At 34.4% G+C, this 7,012-nt stretch overlaps 1 protein-coding gene across 1 annotated transcript in view; it reads left to right on the top strand.

Annotated features, from left to right (window-relative positions):
• Positions 1–7,012, top strand: part of MLLT10 (MLLT10 histone lysine methyltransferase DOT1L cofactor) — a 138,740-nt gene that overhangs the window by 3,688 nt on the left and 128,040 nt on the right. The gene's annotated exons all lie outside the window — the stretch shown is intronic.

Genomic DNA, 7,012 nt, shown 5'->3' with positions numbered 1-7,012 from the left:
AAAATCCCGCTGTAGTAGTGGATTTGTACATAAAGTAACATCTGTTCGGGGGTGGATTTTAGAACAGGACTTGACTTTAAGAAGTTGGGAGCAACAACTCCGAACCACAGGATTTGGAATAATAAATCTAGGCGAAGAAAATTGGGGGGGGGGGAAACCCACGTCTTTATGTTTTGTTTGTAAAAACGAAAATTAATCKTATCTTGTTTTTTCGAACAAGCACCATGAAGTCTGGATTTTTTTAAATGATTGTTGTATGTAGCTTTGAGATTTAAAAAAAATATATTTTACAGGAAAAGTGGTTTTGTCTCTTTTTTTTTTCAGAAAATAATTAGAAATAAATTGTTTTAACACACCATTCAGACCTGGACTTTTTCATACACTTCCATAGAGAAGAATTAACTAACTTGATGTTCAAGAAAATTTCCAACAAGTGCCCTCACTTTTTAAGGAAAAAAAAGTCTTTGCACGTTGTTTCTTAGATATTAATGTGGCTAGAGGCTCGTGTTTGTAATGAGGGAAGAATTTCTAGAGAGCTAGTAAGAAAAAAAGAAAACCTTTCTGGGAGAACTGTGATTGTAGCGAGTAATTTCAGAGTGTACAAAAATTTATTTAAAACGTTTACAACTGATGTTTAACTAAATGTTTTCTTATGTATCGCCAAGAAATTAACGTTTTACAAAGACCGTGAGCAGCAAGTAAAAGAGGTTAGAGGAGGATGTTTGTGGGAATCACCTAGTTAAAAATAATTCTTAACTGACTCTTTTTCCCCCCACACTTGGGAAGTTGCATGCTTGCAGTCATTGTTTAAGATAATACAGTTGGAGACTTCTCTTTCACTCTTTGTAAACTTGCGGTCTTTTGTGGGACGCCTCCAAATAAAAGCTCAATTCAGTTTAGGTGGTAAAAAGCATCGATGTTACTTGAAAGCTGAAGATGCAAGTAATATTTAATAGGAAAACACCACCGTGCTAATAATTAAAGGCATTAACTTTAAAATCAAGGAAAGAAAGATTTTTTGTTTCTTCTCCTACTTGAGTATTCTGGAGATGTGTTTACTCTTAATTACTGCTTGGCAATTTTCAAAAGGTAACTACAAATTTAGAAAGCGTTATTCAAAAGGACATTTAAGGCTCTTGTATTTACTAGAACAATATATTGCTATTTGAAAACTCTTACTGAAAGGGAAGATTAAAAAATAGTCAGGGGAAGACCGTTTGTTGCCATTTTTTGTTCTCTATTTTGTATTTGTATGCAATGTGTTGACATATTTCATATATATGAAGTTTTTTACAAAGGAGCATTGTTGTTGCTTTTAATTGGGAAGTACCACGATATAAAAATTACCCGCATTCCGACTCTGAAGTACCACAGTAAGACTGACAAAAAGTGATCCGAGGCTTGCGCGCTTAATTCGCTAGGAATGTTAAGCTTCCCAGATACACCCTATGTGGTCAAGTTAGACTTTCGCTCTTAGGCAGTTTTTAATGGTCAAAATCATACATAGAGGAAATGCATGTATGTTTACATATGTAGAATTGAAATTAGATGGTAACTAGCAGTGGGAACGGAGCTTGTGGATCGAAAGACTTCTTTTTTTTTTTTATTGCATTTGGCAACCTCTTTCTTTTCGAGACACAATACAATTAATTAACATATTCAGGGGCGTGTTTTTGAGATTGGGAAGTGGTGGCCCCTTGTTGAGAAGAAAACACTTTAAATAAAAAAGTAACATTGTTTTGCCCAAATGGTACTGGGAAAAGCAGAGTAGTATTGCTTATACAGTCCATGGATGCGGTTGATTTACTCCAATTTGCTTTAGCATATAACAAGCCAGCTTTTCTTTTCCCACACCTATATTACATACATTTTTTTTGTTTATACGAATCCATCTAAAAAAGTATATATTTAAGATATTTGGTAAGAAATCCAGCGTGTAATTTCTTGTATTTAAGATGCAGTACAGATACAATCCCTAAATTGAAATCAAATAAATGTGACCTATGACACACTATGCTACTAAGCGTGGCACAACAAACATGAATAAAAGCTATTAATTTATATGGAATGTTAATTTAGCAAGTCCTACATGTAGATATGCCTACAGAAAAGTAATCTGAGGCTTGGTTTTGATATGATGCTATGTAAATGTATTTAATAAAAATCCAATGAATTAATACATACCTCTCAGAAATCTAAGCTTTGAAATGAAGTCTTCTTTAAAGAAAAGCCCTGCATTATGTTTAAGTTGCATACAATCTAAATTCCAGAGTTTACTAACCCACCTTTTCAGGGATTAACACAGCATTAATATTCAATATGGTTTGCCAGAAGTTTATTTCAGGTTCTTTTGTCTCTTACTGTAATTATCATCAGACTTGACTCACATAAAAATGTAGTTAACATTTAAATACCTTTTTAATGTAGAGAATTATAAATTATCTGTCACATTCAAATCTTTAACTTCTATCACTTAGGGAAAGTTAAATCTTTTAAAAGGAAATAATCATCATGCTCGAAAATATCCTGTGCTAGGATTCTTTTACTTAGAATTTTGGTTGGAGATTGTTCTTTCAATGAAAATCCCTTGCTTCATGTTTACAGTAAACCTCAGTCTGAAATTAACATTTAAATGCCAACATTAGTAACAGAAGCAGTACTTGAAAACCACCAATTTTATCCATTGCTGCCAGTTAAGTGGAATTCACCAAAGTCTCCAAAGGTGATAGTACAATTAAAAGCAAGCAAATGAATACAATAGTTGGTGGAATTACGTCTCCCTTTCTTTGCAGTCTAAATAATTACAAAATTTGTGATTATGTTCACACAACAGTAAATAGCACAATATATGAAGAGGCATAGTGTCTAGGAGATGCACTGATAYGACCTTTGATGCTGCTACCTGTACTTGCATAATGTGTAAACATATAATACACAAACCCCTAGTCATATATAGTCACTAAGAAGTGACTATATCTTAAATGTTAAAGCATTTTAATTATTCAGTAAATTGCATTTGGATAGGTRTCATATACTGATCTGATCATTTATCTTAAAGAATAGAGGGAAAAAGAAAACTTAGCTCTTTCTTGGTTTAATTTAAGAATAAGCATATAAAGATACATTAACACTTTTAATGAGGGTTCTGTAGACATACTATATCCTTCATAACTGATCATGGATAGAAATAATTTGGTGTATCTAAGCCAGTCTGCCATTTAAAACACACTACATGCAAAGGTCAACACACAAGAGTCACATTTTATTTTGTATAAAGTGACCATTTTGCTGCTGCTTTCCTCTGAATAAAGCAAATACCCATGATAAAAATGTATTTTGATGAAGACTGTTAATGATTTAAATACAAAGAAACAAAAAGCAAACAAAAAACAGTGTATTTTAAATAGATAAACAAGAGATGCATTGGTCTACATATTGAGTATCAGTAAGTTATTGTAGTTTTCATATTTTCAGTTGCATCTCTTTAGCTGTAGTGCATGTCCTTTCGTACATAGATGAAGATGAAAGCTTTCTCCACAAAGACTCAATTTGAAAACGCACTAAAAATTGCCATGAGAAATTTGCTTTCTATGAAGAAGTCAGTTTCCCCACTCTAAAATTCCAACTCCCAATACCAATTGGTGTTTTCTAATACAGCATACATTTTGTATAAAAATTATGCTTTTTCTGCTATTCCTGAAGGACTCTTCTGAGGATTACATCCAACTGATAAAACAGTTTTGCAAATGAAAGACATTTTCTTGCTCAATGCTTTTATTTTATTCACTAACAACCTTAAGATATGATTTTGTACATGCTATAAAAAAAATCAGTGAAATTTAATGCAAATACTCCAAAAGATAATCTTAGCATTACAGTTGGAATTAACTACTAGTAAAAATTAAAGGTGAATACCTCCTTACTTTGTTAATAAAGCTACGATACAGCGTAGTAATATGTATTAACATTTTCATGAGGAATCCCTTAAAGTTTTAAAAACATTTTTCATTTGGAGAGTGTAATTTTCATTTACTTCTGTATTCATTATATSTGTGAAAGTATCTACAAGCTTAAAAGTTAAGAAAATGTATCACCTTGTTGCATCTTTTTTGTAATATAACTTAGTTACATTCTAGGTTTTGTAGGTTCCCTTAGGAGAATTGAATTTTCTCTTTGCATTTAAATTTACAATGAAATTACTCATTTTTATGCACTGAATTATATTTCTCTCTAATTATTCTAATCCCTTATATATCACCTTAAGAAGGATAGGCCRGATTTTTATATAAAGAAAATTTGGCCTTCTGTGTCATGTCAGTGCTTATTAAATACTACAATCATAAGAACATATACGTTACAAGATTCTATGTTCTGATTCCATAGCTGTTATAGGCTTAGTATTTGCAGTATTTATTTAGTGGTAATGTATTTCTTTTCCTACTTTGCATTTCAAAGGTCTCCTCTAAATGATTGTTTTACAGAACTATCAAGAGGTTATCTAAATTTTTCCATCAAATATTATACAATATCAGAAGATAGTTATCATAGAGTTTATTTCAGTCTATGTATATTATTTCTATTGAAAGCATTAAACAGAAATCTATTTAAAGTAAAACAAATGCTTTATCAAATAATTTGAATTAGACTTGACTAAATTTTGACTAAGCAAAATTTCAGGCTGCTTACTACTGAGCTCTTGTGTTACATAGCATGAGATTAAAATATTTTTTTTTGCAAACTATATAGTAAGTTTTTCAAAAATATATTCTTGTTGCCTTGGTGCAATTTTAATCAAGCTGTTGTGAAGTGATTTATTTTTCCTTTGACGATGCTTCTTATAAAACTAAAAAGCAGTCCTTTAAATAGGTAATATTACAAAAAGAAAGATCTAGGAAAGGTACTAGTTGCTTTTCAAAGAAAAAATTGCAGAAAGACATACCAAATAAATTAAAATACAATCTATGAGAAAAATTYACAATTATTTGTTACAAGTTTTACCATATGTATAAATTTATCCAACAAATTAAAATATAATATATTTACTATATTTTAATTTTAAAAGGATACTTATTTTCATTTACCTGTCAGGAAAATAAAGGAGAGATATGCTGTTATATTGTGATTTTATTCTTGTCAGGGTTAACAGAATCATTGAGAATGCTTTTTAAATTAGATGTCATTTTCTTGACAAGAATGAAGAAGGGCTAGGACACTGTATCTATCAGCTTCAAATAATTTGCGTTTTTTAAAACACTGGGATGTATTAATTGCTTTGTTTCCTTACGCAGTAATTGCTTGCACCTGCAATTTTCAGAGTATTTTTTTACAAGCTTTAAAAGTAATAAAAATAGTCATGTAAGTATATTGTATAACATGAACAGTTTTATGTTCAAAATTTTATTCTTCACTGTTAAGATAGGATATTTTGTTGKTTTTTTTGTCGTTTTTTGAGAGCAATCATGGAATGATTTTACACAAACTGAAACATACTATGTTCCAAGCCTCCCCCCACTTTTTTTCTTTTTTCTACATTTGCCTTAAAAAAATTTAAACTATGGAGGACATTGGAACATAACCCCTTATGGAGAAATGTTTAGAATGTGAGGCTGGAATGGCTGTGTTAATCACGTGTTTGGCTAGGCCCTTTAGAAAGGAAGCTACCTTCATCTTCCTTTTTCTTTTCYTTCCATTCTTCTTCTATCTAAATAATTTCACTTAAAACTTTCAGGGAGAGAAAAGAGCTTGACCTAAGATATCCTGCATACAAACTGCAGTCAGATGTCTCTAGGGAGTAGAGTTGTGCACATCCCACCTCTCCCACACAGCAGTTCTTCATACTCCCCTACGCAAGTGCAGATGTTTTATTAGTTAACAATTTATAAAATATAACCAACCCTGGATATATAGGTCTAGGTAGCGACACTTGCAGGAATGTATATAATTCAGTAGCAATTTACGCAGATACCAAATCAACTAAGCTGGCCTTGCAAAATCATCATGAAAATATACAGTCCTTGCACAAATTCTGCTTCCCTGCCTTTTAGCATGATAATGAAGATAAATCAATGATATCTTAGTCGCCCAACACTAAATAAATAAATAATAAACACCGGCCCTGGGGCAAGTGAGGGAGCAGAATTTTGCAAGGCTGCATTTAATTTCTCTATGCTGCCAACAATCACCACAATTAGTTCCTTCTGCTGCAGGCATACCTGCTTTCAATGGGGAACTGAATAGCCTGAGATTTTCCTCTCTGCTGCCCACCTCAGCCCTCTCTCCTCCAGCTTTTTTTTTCTTTAATTAGAAGGGACAACAGATTTTTTTTTAATCAAGAAAGAAAAAAAAAACACACAACTTTTAGAAAGGACTGTCCACCTCTAAGCAAAAGTAGAGAACAGCTGTGTTTAAAAGAAATGTTTGTTTTTGTGTGCCTGTGGCCTGCCTGCTTGCTCTGCCTGCCCTATCTTCCACTCAACATCACTTTTCGCTGTTGCGGCAGCAACATCCACACGGCAAGCTTTTTAGGGGAGAAGAAAGGGTGGGATTAATAATGCATTGGTTTTGCAGTCCCATCGAAGGGAAAATAAAATAGCAAAAGTTGCGGTGAGGGCGGGGAAGCAGAGTAATAGCAGGAATGGATTAATCCTGCAGGCACACTGAGGGGATATAAACAGGATAATAAAAGTTGGGAGTGGGAATGCACTAGTCCTGCAGTCGCATCAGGGGGAAAATAAACAAGATAGTAAAAATGATTTCTGCGGGGTGGGAGGGGAGGGCGGGAACGGGGGCGAGTCCTCCAGCCATCCTGAAGGGGGCATGAGCAGAGTGACATCGCGGGTGGGAGCGGGGCGCATGCCTGCCGCCTCCCCCACACGCGAGCGCCGCGCAAGCAGGCAGGCAGGCAGGCAGGCAGGGAGGGGGGCAGCCGCCAGCCCGGCTGACGCGCGCCGGGCCTGGCAAGGGCGGCGGCGGCGCACGGGCTGCCCTGAGGCGCGCCGCCCGGCCCGGCCCG

The sequence above is a fragment of the Rhea americana genome, unplaced genomic scaffold, assembly GCF_003343005.1.
Source record: "Rhea americana isolate MKP2758 unplaced genomic scaffold, rheAme1 scaffold_53, whole genome shotgun sequence".
Taxonomy (NCBI): Eukaryota; Metazoa; Chordata; class Aves; order Rheiformes; family Rheidae; genus Rhea; species Rhea americana.
This window is presented reverse-complemented; position numbering and strand designations above follow the sequence as displayed.